At 41.3% G+C, this 17612-nt stretch overlaps 1 protein-coding gene across 2 annotated transcripts in view; it reads right to left on the reverse strand.

Annotated features, from left to right (window-relative positions):
* Positions 1-17612, reverse strand: part of LOC126267692 (probable 3',5'-cyclic phosphodiesterase pde-5) — a 1251264-nt gene that overhangs the window by 871838 nt on the left and 361814 nt on the right. The window lies entirely within an intron of this gene.

Genomic DNA, 17612 nt, shown 5'->3' on the forward strand with positions numbered 1-17612 from the left:
CGTCTTTAAGAGCACAGCTCTCTCGAAAAACGAAACGAAAAGAGGATCTGGAAAAGAACTGCTTCTTTTTCCTTTCTTGTGCCTTTACGCCTCACGTAGCAGTAACCAACAACCTGTTCCGCAGTTTATCCGAGAAACGCAATAGCAGTTTAAAACAACGAACATGCTAAACAGTAGCAGCTATTCCCGTTGTTGGATAAAGCATTGTGCGAGAAAAGTATGAAAAATTTACATTACTGACCGTTAAAATTGGTGCACAATAAAGGTTAACAACATGCCTGGATGCGCAAATGATTAGCATTCATCTTCACCCCACATAGTAAGTAGAGTCATGATGTCTACTTTTTACTTGTAATGATAAAGAAAGATTGTTGTTGTTGTCTTCAGTCCTGAGACTGGTTTGATGCAGCTCTCCATCCTACCCTATCCTGTGCAAGCTGCTTCATCTCCCAGTACCTACTGCAACCTACATCCTTCTGAATCTGCTTAGTGTACTCATCTCTCGGTCTCCCTCTACGATTTTTACCCTCCACGCTGCCCTCCAATGCTAAATTTGTGATCCCTTGATGCCTCAAAACATGGCCTACCAACCGATCCCTTCTTCTAGTCAAGTTGTGCCACAAACTTCTCTTCTCCCCAATCCTATTCAATACCTCCTCATTAGTTACGTGATCTATCCACCTTATCTTCAGTATTCTTCTGTAGCACCACATTTCCAAAGCTTCTATTCTCTTCTTGTCCAAACTATTTATCGTCCATGTTTCACTTCCATACATGGCTACACTCCAAACAAATACTTTCAGAAACGACTTCCTGATACATAAATCTATATTCGATGTTAACAAATTTCTCTTCTTCAGAAACGCTTTCCTTGCCATTGCCAGTCTACATTTTATATCCTCTCTACTTCGACCATCATCAGTTATTTTACTTCCTAAATAGCAAAACTCCTTTACTACTTTAAGTGTCTCATTTCCTAATCTAATTCTCTCAGCATCACCCGATTTAATTTGACTACATTCCATTATCCTCGTTTTGCTTTTGTTAATGTTCATCTTATATCCTCCTTTCAAGACACTGTCCATTCCGTTCAACTGCTCTTCCAAGTCCTTTCCGGTCTCTGACAGAATTACAATGTCATCGGCGAACCTCAAAGTTTTTACTTCGTCTCCATGAATTTTAATACCTACTCCAAATTTTTCTTTTGTTTCCTTTACTGCTTGCTCAATATACAGATTGAATAACATCGGGGAGAGGCTACAACCCTGTGTCACTCCTTTCCCAACCACTGCTTCCCTTTCATGCCCCTCGACTATTATAAGTGCCATCTGATTTCTATACAAATTGTAAATAGCCTTTCGCTCCCTGTATTTTACCCCTGCCACCTTTAGAATTTGAAAAAGAGTATTCCAGTCAACATTGTCAAAAGCTTTCTCTAAGTCTACAAATGCTAGAAACGTAGGTTTGCCTTTTCTTAATCTTTCTTCTAAGATAAGTCGTAAGGTCAGTATTGCCTCACGTGTTCCAACATTTCGACGGAATCCAAACTGATCCTCCCCGAGGTCCGCATCTACCAGTATTTCCATTCGTCTGTAAAGAATTCGCGTTAGTATTTTGCAGCCGTGGCTTATTAAACTGATAGTTCGGTAATTTTCACATCTGTCAGCACCTGCTTTCTTTGGGATTGGAATTATTATATTCTTCTTGAAGTCTGAGGGTATTTCGCCTGTCTCATACATCTTGCTTTCCAGCTGGTAGAGTTTTGTCATGACTGGCTCTCCCAAGGCCGTCAGTAGTTCTAATGGAATGTTGTCTACTCCAGGGGCCTTGTTTCGACTCAGGTCTTTCAGTGCTCTGTCAAACTCTTCACGCAGTATCGTATCTCCCATTTCGTCTTCATCTACATCCTCTTCCATTTCCATAATATTGTCCTCAAGTACATCGCCCTTGTATAAACCTTCTATATACTCCTTCCACTTTTCTGCCTTCCCTTCTTTGCTTAGAACTGGGTTGCCATCTGAGCTCTTGATATTCATACACGTGGTTTTCTTCTCTCCAAAGGTCTCTTTAATTTTCCTGTAGGCAGTATCTATCTTACCCCTAGTGAGATAAGCTTCTACATCCTTACATTTGTCCTCTAGCCATCCCTGTTTAGCCATTTTGCACTTCCTGTCGATACGGAATAGATTTCTCATTCAAAAAACGCATTTGAGTACTGGTTAGTTAATGAAAGGAATGTGTAAGAAGCAGGAACTTCTACCAGCATGTGTCTGAATTCGATAGTGTTATAATTGTAGCGTACTGAGACTGCCGTTTATCTCAACGACATACTGGGACCTTAAAGTCGCTACTTCACCAAGTCCCAGTGGGACACACATACGATCAACTGTGTGAGATCGCACAGTCACGTCACTTCCTGTTAGTCTGAAAATGGTTCTATTTGCAACAAGATAAACATCCACATGTACAATGCGACGGTGTATGCAGCACCATGGACTGTCATCACGGCTACAGTTGTTGCGGCTTCCCCTGACGCGGAAACAGACGGAGGCGCCCCGACAGTAGCGAGGATGATGGACGTATCCGCGTACGGGAGCTACGAGACGAACGAACATTATCAGGCTGCATTCGTCATACGTGCCAGCATCTGGCGTAATTATATGGGCTGCCACTGTGAGCACAATTATCGGTAGGTAGCATAGCCTGTAATTTGGTTAGGGGGCGTTATATTCCTAACTTCTTAAGGCTAGTTTGTGTCCTGTCTTTGAGATCTCCGAGACCCCATGTTTCAAAAAGACAGACAAGACCGTTTTTTGTCTGTACTGACCTGACCTTCGTCGGTACAGATGTTATTCCAATGTTGCCCTGGCCAGCAAGTTCACTAGATCTCTCACGTACTAAACACCACTGGTGATTTGGCGCTGAGAAATGTCATGCTACCACCTGCGAATCATTCCGGTTCATGAGCACTTGCGTAGAGTTCATGGAGCATCGAATGATGTAGTCGTATCTGTAATCCAAACTAAGTTCGATTCGATGAGCCAGGTTAGATCCATTGTTGCTACCAGTGGTTTCACCTCTGTATATTAAATTTCGCGACATGTATACGTCCAAAACATGTTCAACCTTCTGAACTGTCGACGCGTCATATTAATATTTCTCATGAGGCAATTTTAATGGTCAGTTGTGTACATCACTGCGACACTGCAGCAGTAAAATTTAGTTCACGCCAAGGAAATCTCATATGAATTTTTTTATCACAATAACTTTATTTAGTGCTTCTTCGTCTTTATGTTTTTATTCAGTATATTTCTCCTTACTTAAGACGTTTTCCAATCTTTCACACAAGCACGGGAATGCAAAAGATACACAAACAGTGGGAGTCAAACTACCAATACGACATCAGATCTGAAGAATGAATGGAATGTGTCGATACAATGTCCAGTAAATCGATCTTCAACGAAAATAAATGAGGTAAATGAAACATGAATTGTTGTTAACAGGAACAGACATTCTACAATGTTTATTCTAGACAATCACGGATAAAACGTTTAGGCAAATTTGCTCCGCCATTCTATCCTCAGAGGGCCAATCGCGTCATTTAGTTGCGGTATGGTGGGCCGTTGTTGGTTTTGCAGACCTTCGAAGCAGCTACTTCTCAATCAAGTGATTCCTCAGTTGACATAACTATACTGACTGGCCCCCGTTCCTGTCCTGCCACCGAGGAAAAATCCCTGGCAGTATCGGGAATTGAACCCAGGTTCTCGACATACGAGTCAGCCACGCTGACCAGTCAGCTGTGGAGGCGGAATTTAGGTGCATGTAACTTAATGCAATTAGTCATCATTTTATTCTACAATCGTACACTGTAATTAGTGGCAAAAAATTCTCTCAACCATCGTTATTGTACCACACGGAAATGTAAATACAAGTCCACAAGTATCAAAAGTTCTGAATTCAGTAATTAACTTTTAAGTTTGACATCTGTTATTTACAGTGTTTTAAAAGAAAAAAGCTAAGGCTTTTTCAGACGCCTATTCATAAATTAATTAGGAATTACGTAAATAACTGGAAATTACGCCATGGGAACAGAGGAAAATCCAGCATATTCGTTTTCAGATTGCAGTATTTTCTCTCGAATCAGATTTTCTCACATGCAATGAAAAGTGCCAACCCAAGTCTATCGCTTCAAAATATGCCCTCTATTTGAAGGTGCTGTTTTAGTTACAGTTTGCTATGATTTACAACTTTACCTGATACAATATCAGCAGAAAACTTGTTCCGCATTTCTTTTATTTCTGAAAGTTCTGCGTTTCCCTCCTGCCAACTCCCTTGTATTTGTGTAAGAGACTTAATTTAAGGTGAACTATCATCGCAGGTTTCTTATTGCCGAATATGCTTCACGATAAACAACGATGTATGACAGGAAAGACCTAGGAACCCGTAATATCATTTTTTATGTCTGATTACAAGCTACAGTTTCAAATATTGAAATTTTTTCCTGAAATAGGTATTGATGTACTACACAAAGTACCTTATGAATTAATAATGTTTCAGATGAAATAGGTACGTGTGTGACATACGCAAGTTTGGGCCTGTCCGGAGAGAGTGCTCGGATAGCTTAAGCGGTTAGGCGACCGCTGGCGACAAGCGAGAAATTCGGGTTCAAGTCCCGGTCCGGCAAAACTTATCATATGCTCTTAGGTGGAACGTACATCGATACCTATTAGAGCCTTGATACCAAGCATTAGATGACAGAATCTTAAAATTATACAGGGTGGTCGGAAATTCCCGTTACAGACTTCTATGACTTCAGAGAAGGGAGTGAGTACATAACATTTTGAACAGAAACCCATGTTTCCGTTCGACGACAGTTTCAATTCAGATGTGTAATACGTCCACTTCTGCTGAGGGAGGGAGAAAAATCTCAGAGTTGATTGTCCTGGTATGCAATGGGGTACACAAGATGACGTGTACTCCTTCTTGTGGACTCGTATGCAATGTTTAATTTACGAGACTCCTGTGCAGAGACGGAGGAAGATCTGCTGGCTCCCCTTTACAAACCCTAGAAGTTTGCAACGGGAACTTCCAAACACCCTGTAGAAGCACTGTACCTTTCTAATACGCATTTGGACCTGCAAGTATCTGTGCCGTTTTCCACCATTTGTTAACACTGATTTACGGTTTCACTATATAGCCTCACTATTATGTACCTGTGAAAAGCCCATACATGAAGACGTGTAGGGTACTCGGTCTTATCTTAGCATGATGTGTTTTCTTTCTACATGAATATGACTTCCACGCAAGTTCATCGTGAAACAAGAGTGGCGTATTATCGGAAGAGAGTACGTTCTGAGTTTCCTGCAGAAAACATTTTGTTGCGGTACAGATAACAGATGCATCACAGTGTCGGAGTGAAATAGGAAGACAACTGGAAACGTTCTCTAAAGCTGAAGCATCCGGAACAGTACGATTCTTGTGGGCAAAACGTCGAAATTGCATACAACCTCACGGTGAAATTTTGAAGGTATATAGACCAAATACGATGTCGTACTCAGCATTCGTGAAATGGTGCTAGCAGTTTGACTTATGCCGTACAGACGTGTGCGGTTGATGATCGGGAAGGAAGTCCATCGACATCGGCCGCAGATGACAATATGCAGACAATCGAGGAACTGATTCGCGTCAAAAGCAGATATTCCAACGAGGCGGACGTTCTCACATCGATTCTCAAATGGCTCTTTGAGCAGGAGCAAATTTTTACCGTCGAGGAACTGAAGTATTGGTAGTACGCTCCGATCATTGTTTTCGGAGACTTGGTGACAATGTTGAAAAATAGTGTCATGTAACAGTGTCACTTTGAAACGAATTTCACCATCCAATACAAGTTACTTGGTCGGCCATAATAACTTGCAATTTTCTTTTTGAAGTCTAATATTATAAACATCTTCATGAAAGACAGTTTTTGTAGAGATTTATTTAAAATATAAGCTGCTTTATTACAATTTGTGTTAAAATACGTTTACTTTCTAATGAATGGACAAGTAACCACTACTTATAATGCCTTCAATGACACAGCATCATATGCCGTTTTCGAGGTATTTAGCATACGTCGCTCGTAACATCTTATGAACAGTCTGAATTATCCACAACAACATGTCTGTATTGTGGCAGCACCATCAATACATAAATTATTTCTGGACTTTATAATTCGACTTGTTGTTGTTGTGGTCTTCAGTCCTGAGACTGGTTTGATGCAGCTCTCCATCCTACCCTATCCTGTGCAAGCTTCTTCATCTCCCAGTACTTGCTGCATCCTCCATCCTTCTGAATCTGCGAAGTGTATTCATCTTTTGGTCTTCCTTATTAACTATAAAAATGAACTGTGGCTCATTATTACCACTGAATTGATTCCTTCCTAGTCTTTACACGGACGACGCAACTCTTTAAAATTCCTAATTACTGATAGCATTATGATTATAGTTATCACTGTCTTTGGGATGAATATGGATAAATATTTAAAATTGTATGATACACTGACATTCAGGAAAAAAACAGAACACCTTGAACAACTAGAGACACGATGTTCACATCAGCAGAAAACGTACATTAGCATTACAGAAATGATTGGCATTTGAACCATGGCGGCTGCTGGTTCAAGGTCAACATCAATATGCCGTTGCAACTCCACCTACCGGTAAAATGTGCCTGCGGCTCTCGTTGTCGCTATAAACCGAAGGTAATGAATCAGTCTGACTTGAGCAGACGTGCAGGATGCCTTGCAGACGAGTGCGAGAACTGCACCGTCAAATTACGGCATAGGTTACGTGGTTATCGTCCACTTCTCCGCCCACCTTTGACGAATGTGCAGAAACATGCCAGACAGCAGTGGTGTATGGAACGACGTCACTGGGGTAGGAATGGCATCAGGTAGTGTTTCTGGACGAATTCAGGTTCTGTTTGTTTGAAAATGATGGACGCATTTTGGTTCTCCGCAGACAGGGGGAACGGTATCACAGTGACTGCATTCGCGCGAGACATACAGTGTCAAATCAAGGCCTTAAGGTGTGGGATTCTGTTTTGCTTTAGGGCGCAAAAACAACAGCGATCATACGCCCCAAAGTCAAAACTATTGAGCATGAACACAGAGCGGAATTAAACGGCTATGCGTCAGTCCCTATGGACAGAATAGGAGACAGTTAAAAACAGGTGGGTGGTAAACGGGCTAGAAAAACACCAAACAGAAACAGAGGTCCCAAACTAAATTAAATGGCCTTCGCCATATTGCTTCGACAGATGAAAAGTAAAACGTGGTAGACAGCCCGTGCGTCATTCGCTAAAACGGCTGAGTCACATGGCAAACCCAAGTTGGAACGTAAATGGTTAAAAAAAGTACATTCCAGCAGGAAGTGGCGGACAGTTAAAATTTGGGCTCAGTGTGCACAAAGTGGTGGGGTAGCGCCACTCGTAAAATGACGATGGCTAAAAAGGCAGTGCCCAATACGCAGCCCGTAGTGGCGTTCGTGAATGACATATAGCCATGTTCTTTCTGCACAACACCACAAATACCACTTCTTCAGCCAGACAATGCACGATCATATGTTGCTGCATGAACACGTGCTTTCTTGGAGTCACATGGCGTCAGCCTTTTACCCTGGCCCACCAGATCACCAGACTTGTCGCCATTCGAAAATGTGTGAGATATGGTGAAACGATGGGTGCAGCGCTGTGACCCAATGCCAACCACCACAGATGAACTTTGGAACCAGGTGAATGCACCGTGGATGGCTATACCATAGGATGCCATTTGCGTCTTATATGTGTCGATGACATCATCCACGGAATACGTTATCAGGGCCCATGGCGACCCCTTTGCGTAATAGGCAACGAGACACATACTGTACTAATCTGACTGAAATGCTAATCATTTCTGCAGAACTTACTAATGTATATGTCCTGTGAGTATGAACGTTCTGTCTCTAGTTGTTCAAAGAGGATTTTTTTCTGAAAGTGAGTGTAGAAATTGGAATTCTATATTCCCTTAGTCCCATTCTCACACGCAATCTCTCACTTTTTCACACACTGACAAGCAATATGTACTGACTCCGTGAACAGTTTATGAAATTCGTTGGTAAAATACAAGAGAAGCAGTTCAACACAAGTAAAATATTTTAAAGACACTGTGGTTGGCTGATCACTGGGAAAAGTGCTACGAGCCAGCTGTACTGTGAACACGTTGAATTCTTCTACCTAACAAATTATGCAGGAGGTCGTAACACAAAATGCTAACGCGTGTGCATCTTTGTCCCAGTCTCAGGTGAAACAGAGAGCAAATCTTGTGGTAATCCGGTTCCTATTCTCGTGCCATGACAGGAAATATATATTGTTAGCACTGCTCGTCCATAAATCTGCATGCTCACTGGGGGCTGCCTCGCAAGAAGAGCGTGGGAAGCCAACTGTGTGTAGTGCACGGCCAGCATTATCTCCGGAGGGAGCGTGGACCACCCCCATCCCCCTTCTCCCATTTACTGGAGGCTGTCTGTGAACGTCATTCAGGGTTGGCGGCTAACTATTTTACAACACCCCATCATTGAAATTATTCGTCATTTCTATTTGTAAAATGTGTACAAAAATGAAAATATTCGACGATTGAAGCTAAATGAGAAAACCATTTTTTTCATGATTTTGAATTGCCTCGAAACACAGAAACTATATACAGCAAATTTTAACCGTTTATGTAGCTATTTGAGCAAGGAAAGCAGCCTTAAAACCATGTTTTGAGAATTTTTCCAAGTTAGTGAATATGTGTTTGTAGCATACAAATAGAAAAACGTTTTTGTTTGCCAACTGTTTTGGCTCAACGTATAGATTACAAATTTCAGTACCGTATTTATTGGATAATAAAGCTGTATCAGTTTTCATGATTGTAATTGTCATAGTTACACGTACAAAATGTTCTGAATCGACACTTTCGGAAGTGGAAGTCTGCAACGGTTTCACTCGAAAACGTATAGCTTTCATGTCATGGGAATACAAGACTATAATTACATATGTCGTATCAAGGAAAACTTATTGTACGACGGAAAGAATTCACATTAACGTAGATTCCCAACTCCAAGAGATATTTTGCGTTCGTATGACGTGAAGGTCCTTTCTTAGCACCAAGCAGAAGTACGCTGACAGAAAATTGAGTGCTCTCTCAGACATTCGCGCCCATGGATGACATTCAAATCGTTCTGGAGCAGTCGGCCAGTCCGTGTCAAGCAGTCTGAACAGTCAATCTGTGCCAGACAGTCGATGAAATCTGTCAGTCCTTCTCTGCTTGAAGGTATCGGAATAAAAGTTATAGTCGCGTACCATAGATGACTGACGTTTGGCAAACGTATTGTGGAAAATCGGAAAAGGGAAATACAAATGCTCAATCTAGTGACATGTAGTGGGATCAACAAGGTGTAATGGAAAGAAGATGAGCATTTGCGATCAGGCAAGTAAAGGATAATATCAACAGCAGCAGAAAATGGTGTAACTCGAGTAGGGTTCATTACGAATTGGAAAGTAGGGCAGAGAGTGAGCTACTGTGAACAGTTCAGTGACAGGATTGCTGCTCTTCAGATTCCACAGCAAACCAACACCGACAATACCGTGACGACGCTGCAAGCAGAATTTGAAAAACAGAGAAACTATGTGAAGATACCGAACGGGTAACTAAGTATTTAAACGGATACGAAAATTTAATAATCATGGGGAACGTGTTTGTAGGGCAAAGAATAGGAGAATATGTGTTTGTCAGTAGGAATCAGAGAGTAAAAAGACTAATTGCAGTCTGCTACAAATCACAGTTGCTAACAGCGAATATTCTCTTCAAGAGCCACAAGAGGGTACAAGATATAATCCAGTGTGAGGCCATTAATGTATAAAATAATTCTACATAACGTAAACCCGTTATTACGTCTTCATTGTTTTGAATGTCATTCAAACTGGGGGAAATGCGTAATATTAATTATCCTACATAAAATGTACTACATTATAAATTTTTACATTATTCCATATAATTTAATTAAACAGTCACTAATGTATTTACTTAATAACCATATAGAGTACTCGGCACATTCGTGTGTATTTTTATTGAATCTAATACGTGCCTCGGGGCTTCACCCATCTTCAATTAGCGTAATACATATTTGAGTCTTCAGTTAGTAGATAGTTACTCTATCGACGACAGTTCTTTTTAGTCTTACAGAAACGGTAAGCAAAATACAATCTTTGGCCATAGAACTATTTTGGCGGATCCTGGGCTCTTTTTGCACTAAATAGAAGTAAAAAAGAATGTTTGTGCCACATCCGGAAACGCGAAAGTAGGAATAACAACAAGCTGAGTAGAAATTAATTATACCCTAAAGAGGAGTGCATAGTAAATATACAATTCGGGTAGAGTAAGAATCAAACAAAGCTTTGATTTTGCACAGCATAGCTGCAGCATCCAGTCTGTCGTCGATATAGTAACTATGTACTGAACGGAGACTCAAATATGTGTTATGCTAGTTCAAGATGGGTGAAGCCCCGAGACACGTATTAGCTTCAATAAAAATACACAACGAAGAGGGTGGTTGCTGTATCTATTAAAATGATATTATCAGGCTAACTATTCGAGTTATCAGCATACTTCTGTTGCAAGAGTGAAGAATAAATTGAGCATGAAAACTGAATAGAACTAATTGCATAAAGGAAACAGGAAGTGGTGAGGTTGTTATTTGCAGAACTGTATTTAACTTCCCATTTCCCGTTGTAAAACATCGAACTACCGATGTCAAACTAGATGGTCGCCGGCCCATAGCGCACTAACCCATCTGGAGGCGCATTGAAATCACTCCATCTCGCCCTGTATGAGGTACGCCAATCGTTGGTTGCGGCGACCGCAGGTAGTTGTTTTTCAACCGCAGACACTCTTCCTCCAATTGTAGCATCGTCTTGTGTCCCAAGCAGGCAGCACATCAAACACCACTCCTTTCCATAAGGAATCCTTTGCTCGTTGACTTGCGGCCTCATTTCCCTCATTATCACGTGCGTAGGAAACCAGCAAAATAGCCTCTACGTAGGGCAGAGAAAGATGTCTCGTAAAGTGAAGAATTACGTATCAGTTGAGTAGACGACGCAGATGGCGTGAAAGACATTTGTGGAGGCACAACAGATGAAGGCTTTAGTAATGTAATCGTGTCAGCAGTGCAAACATCAGTATTCGCCATGAAGTCCACTTCTGTTCCAGAACTGTGTGTGCGATAACTATGGGTTGCCTTCTACCAGTAACAAGGCGAGCCTTCCTTTTTTCTTTTTTTTCTCACTGGTTTGGTACGGCCCGCCACGAATTCCTCTTCTGTGTCAACCTCTTCATCTCAGAGAACACTAGCACGCCATGTCTCATCAGTTTGCTGGATGTATTCCAATCTCTGCAGTTTACAGCTCCATCTAGTACCTTGGAAGTTATTCCCTGGTATCTCAGCACATGTCCTACCATCCTATCCCTTCTCTTTTTCGGTCTTTTCCACACGTTCCTTTCTCCGCAACTCTGCGGAGAAACTTCTTATTCCTTGTTTTGTCCATCTACTTTTCAACATCATCCTATTTTCCGACAGTCTGTGATTCATTTCCATACAATGTTGTGCTCCAAACGTACTTTTTCAGAAATTTATTCCTCAAGTTAAGGCTCGTATTTGATACTGGTAGACTACTTTCGCTCATGAATGCCCTCTTTGCCTGTGCTAGTCTGCTTTTTATGCCCTCCTTCCTTCGTCTGTAGCGGGTTAGTTTGCTTCCAAAGTAGCAGAATTCCTTAACTACTTCTATTTAGTGATCATCAATTTTGATGTTAAGCTCCTCGACAATTCCATTTCTTTTGTTTCTCATTACTTTCGTTTCTCTTCTGTTTGCTGTCAATTACTGTACTACACTCATTACTCTGTCCATTCCACACAGAATATACTGTAATTCTCCTTGACTGAAGAGAATAGCATATAATCAGCGAATCTTATTGATATTCTCCCACTTCCAATGTTAATCCCGCTGTTGTGCTTTTATTTTAACTCTGTTATTGCTTTTATGATGTATAAATCGAACTGCTGAATTCTGCATCCCTAGCTTATACACTTTTTAATCCGAGCACTTAGTTGTTGCTCTTCCAGTCTTGTTGTTACCTCTTGGTACTTGTACGTATTGTACACCACTGTCCATTAAAATTGCTACACCACGAATATGACGTGCTACAGACGTGAAATTTAACCGACACGAAGAAGATGCTGTGATACGCAACGCAAATGATTAGCCTTTCAGAGCATTCACACAAGTTTAGCACCGCTGGCGATAACTACAACGTGCTGACATGAGGAAAGTTTCCAACCGATTTCTCATACACAAACAGCAGTTGACTGGCGTTGCCTGGTGAAACGTTGTTGTGATGCCTCGTGTAAGGAGGAGAAATGCGTACCATCACGTTTCCGTCTTTGATAAAGGTCGGATGGTAGGCGATTGCGGTTTATCGTATAGCGACATTGCTGCTCGCGTTGGTCGAGATCCAATGACTGTTAGCGGAATATGGAGTCGGTGGGTTCAGGAGGGTAATACGGAACGCCGTGCTGGATCCCAACGGCCTCGTATCACTATCAGTCGAGATGACAGGCATCTTATCCGCATGGCTGTAACGGATCGTGCAGCCACGTCTCGATCCCTGAGTCAACAGATGGGGACGTTTGCAAGACAACAACCATCTGCACGGACAGTTCGATGACGTTTGCAGCAGCATGGACTATCAGTTCGGAGACCATGGCTGCGGTTACCCTTGACGCTGCATCACAGACAGGAACGCTTGCGATGGTGTACTCAACGATGAACCTGGGTTCACAAACGGCAAAACGTCATTTTTTCGAATGAATCCAGGTTCTGTTTACAGCATCATGATGGTCGCATCCGTGTTTCGTGACATCGCGGTGAACACATATTGGAAGCGTGTATTCGTCATCGCCATACTGGCGTATCACCCGGCGTGATGGTATGGGGTGCCATTGGTTACACGTCGCAGTCACTTCTTGTTCGCATTTACGGCACTTTGAACAGTGGACGTTACATTTACGATGTGTTACGACCCGTGGCTCTACCCTTCATTCGATCCCTGCGAAACCCTACATTTCAGCAGGTCTGCAGGTCCTGTACGGCTCTTTATGGATACAGAAAATGTACGACTGCTGCCCTGGCCAGCACATTCTCCAAATCTCTCACCAATTGAAAACGTCTAGTCAATGGTGGCCGAGCAACTGACTCGTCACAGTACACCAGTCACTACTCTCGATGAACTGTGGTATCGTGTTGAAGTTACATGGCCAGCTGTACCTGTACACGCTACCTAAGTTCTGTTTGACTCAATGCCCAGGCGTATCAAGGTCGTTATTACGGCCAGAGGTGGTTGTTCTGGGTACTGATTTCTTAGGATCTATGCACCCAAATTGCGTGAAAATGTAATCACATGTCAGTTCTAGTATACTATATTTGTCCAATGAATACCCGTTTATCGTATGCATTTCTTCTTGGTATAGCAATTTTAATGGAAGTAGTGTATATTACCCGCCTTTCCTTACAGCTTACTCCTATTGTTTTCAGAATTACGAGCGTCTTGCACTATTTTATATGGTCTAAGGCCTTGTAGAGATCGACAGATATGTGTTTTGATTTTCTTTCGTTTAGATTCCGTTATCAAACGGAACATCAGGGCCGCCTCTCTGGTGCCTTTACATTTCCTAAAGCCAAACTGGTCGTCATCTAGCACAGTCATCTTTTCCATTCTTCTGTATATTATTCTCATGAGGCACTTGAATGCATGATATGTTAAGCTAATTGTTTGATATTTCACGGACTTAACTGCCCTTGCTATCTTCGGCATTGTGTAGATGATATTTTCCCAAAAGTTTGGTGGTATATTCCCATTCTCATAGATTCTACACACCATTTGAACAGTCGTTTGGTTGCCACTTCCACTTACGAGTTTGGAAATTTCTGTGGAATGTTGTCTACCTCTTAAATCTTCCAGAGCGCTTTTAAATTCTGTTTCTGATTTTAGCTCCGCTATGACTTCCAGGTTGTAGTAGCCATTAAATATTAAAGTTGTCTTGTGCTGTCAATTAGCTCGTTTATCTCTTTCGAAGTGCATAATGAAGCAATTTCTAGTTCACTGTGGCTTTCGAGTCTAGTGGGGAAATATCGGTAGGTCGTCATGAAACGATCGTTCTCCCAATAGTTATCTTTCAACATTTCCCGAATGTTCTCGTACTAATTAAACAATTAGCCGATGAATAGTGCAATTTTTTAAATATTCTTCCATTCTTCCGTTAGTTGTTTTACAGTGATAATTCTTAGGCATTAAGAGAATCGCTGTCTCACAGAAGTCAACACCCATCACTACTGCTTGCGAAGTGAGTGGTGGGACGAAACAGGTTCCCATGAACATATCCGAGCGCATACTAAGCTAGTTAAAATGACAGTTTCATTTGTGTTATCTCACTTTATATCTGATGCTGCATTAGTCACTCAGTTTTTCTGATAATCTGTATCTTCTCCGCAGGAAAAAATAAATCCTCTCCAAATTTAGTTCCCGATCGAATCTTGAATTTTTCCCTACATTTATGTTTGCATATTCCGCTCTGAAAACATGCGGTGGTCAAAATCAGATAAAGTGAGTAATTGTGAGTACCGAATATGTGGCCTGAAATGGCTCACAACAAGTTTTCGTACATGTGGTGGTCGTTGCCAGAGAAAAACAATAAACCGGAAAGTACGATATTGTTACAGACTGCGCTCTGCCGCATGCCTTGTGCGGCGCTACTGTACTCCAACACTTTATGCTCAGGTCTGATGGTATCGGCGGTACCCAGTGCTGCCGCTGGCTCCTCCAAAGCATTGGTAGGGACAGCTGCAGCTGGCGCCCAGTATTTTCCGCTTATCGCGTCGTAAAGCAGCAAACGGTAGCCGAGCGTTTCTTGTTCAGCTGTGAAAGACGCCCCGGTATTGTGCCAGGCATGCAACAAGAAACACAAGGACTTGGAACCACTTTCCCAAATCCTCTTGACCGACGACGAATTCTCCAGCCTTTGTCCTGTGGAAATGTGTTTTACAAATCTCTAGAGAACATGTTGATGTACATGAACGCATTCTGAGTGTCTCAAATGTTACTGAAAAAAAGTATTTCACATTCTGTTATTAACAGATCGCAATGCCATGGATTCTGTCTTGCGAGGCAAATTCCTCGGATTGTATCACTAATCAGCAGTGTCTTCAGGACATCAACTTCCGAAAGTCTAACCCTTCAATACAAATTTTATTAATCCGAGCGGATGCCGCTGACTTCTGTTTATCAATTGTTAATTCAGACTATTAGGCAGAGGTGACTAATTAAACTGTACATATACTTTTATTTATTTATTTTTTATTGATTTGGCCAGCTTTTGTGAGTCATTATCCTCTTGAAGTGTTATTTTATTACATCTCTTCCTGTCTTTCACTAATACTTTCATCTGTGCATAGTTATTTTAAATGAATTTTACGTCGGTGCTTGACAGACCATGGCAACAATATTAAACGGGGATCTCTTCTCTGATTGTCTGCAAAACATCAGGTATTTTACATGATTAAAAAAATGGCTCTGAGCACTATGGGACTTAACTTCTGAAATCATCAGTCCCCTACAACTTAGAACTACTTAAACCTAACTATCCTAAGGACATCACACATATCCATGCCCGAGGCAGGATTCGAACCTGCGACCGTAGCGCCTAGAACCGCTCGGCCACTCCGGTCATCTTTACATGGTTAATATTGAATAGTATTTCAGTATGAACGATTGTGAACGTGTAAACATGAGCTAAACTTGCGTCTTAATGAGGCATTATCGAATGATGTAGTGCCCATCGATCCACATCACTACATTTAAAGTTATTTCGACTTGAATGAAACGGTGTAAGTGAAAAATAATTTCAGTTTGTCACTAGCCCCAAAAATTTCATTTCTTTCAACCATTACAAATTTAGATATTAACATTTTAATTTTATGGGCAAAATATTACGCGCATGTGTGGTTTATCGTAAGACAAGAGGGCGGGCCAAAGTTTTCATAGTACACCACAGACCGTTCCGACGAGCACTACAACAAATAACTGAATGCGTTACGTGTACGAAGAGACAAAGAGGTTGAAATACGAGAGGAATTAGTGATGGACTGCATCAAAAACTTAGAATACTGCTGATCAAAAATAAAATAAAAACTCAGTCTAATCTTTACTCTTGACGGTGAACAGTAAGATGGACAACGTGTCTTGAAGTCTGAGGCAACTGCTCCCTTGCGAATTCGCAACTCAGTATCTCCCCCAAGTCGCAAACTTCTGAAACATTAGTAACGTGCACGTTATTGGATTTTTACTGCGCCACAGGGAACTTTCCTGAATGGCGTTTCCGAGCGCAAACACTGTGCAGAAGTCACGGAATGCCCAAGAAAATGCCACTATGCACGCACATGGCGAACTGAAAACCCGCACCACGTGGCATGCAAAGTGCAACTTGCGCTACATTTCCCTTACGCAAGCTGGGATAATTGGTCTAAGTATTCGTCATTTATATCTGTCGACAATTGATTTCCTATAACATGAGATGTGCAGAAGAATTTTTGAGACACTTCTGAGCCTACAAGAAACCGAAACCAAGAGAATAAAACACTGTAATATCAGAATGTTTCCTTTTTTTATTATCTGGCTTAAAGAACAATGATCCTTACTTTTCTGTAGCATCATAAATGTGCAAAGGACCAGATGTCGTTCTTAAAGTTTAAAGAATGTAACTGATGTTTACAAATGCTATAAACTAGTTAACAACACAAGAAAAGCCATGAAAAAATATCAAGAACCGACATCTATCGATATTCTTGAGTTCATAGCATATCGCTACCTTACAGTGACGATATAATTAGACTGATAACTGACTAATAACTATACGAGCAGATGTAGAACTATCAACCCATATTCCAGACAGTCGTACATGTTAAAACGGAATATACCCTCTCCAATGCTTTATTTAAATGTGTGAATGTGAACGAACCAAGTGAGTAAAAGAACAAAAGAAAACGACAGGAAGAAAATACGAGTCCATTTATACTTCGCAAATGATAGAAACGGTTGGATGTATCACCAACATTAATTCTCCCTATTCTCCATATTTGGATGGAGCCTATGTCCAGTGACTGGTTGTATCCTTATGTAACAATCAACATTTCATAGTAACACGAAGTGTAATGCAAACCTCAACTCTTTTTCGGAAGGTAGTTTGCATTAATTTTCCTGGTAGACAAAGCCATTGTTTATATTTCTTCCGCTGCATTTTGTTGAGTATACTTTAACTGTACAAACGTAGTAACCACTTACCTCTTCTTCACTCCCTTTCCGATCAAAGGAATCAATTCCACCAATAAGAGCAATCCTCATTGAACGGGTTCCTCAGTAACAGACTATCGCTAGCAGAAATTACTTGAAGCCAGGTTATAGAAAACTCAGTAACGTATAACAGATCCAATTAGCCAGTGGCGTAATA

This window comes from Schistocerca gregaria, chromosome 1, assembly GCF_023897955.1.
Source record: "Schistocerca gregaria isolate iqSchGreg1 chromosome 1, iqSchGreg1.2, whole genome shotgun sequence".
Taxonomy (NCBI): Eukaryota; Metazoa; Arthropoda; class Insecta; order Orthoptera; family Acrididae; genus Schistocerca; species Schistocerca gregaria.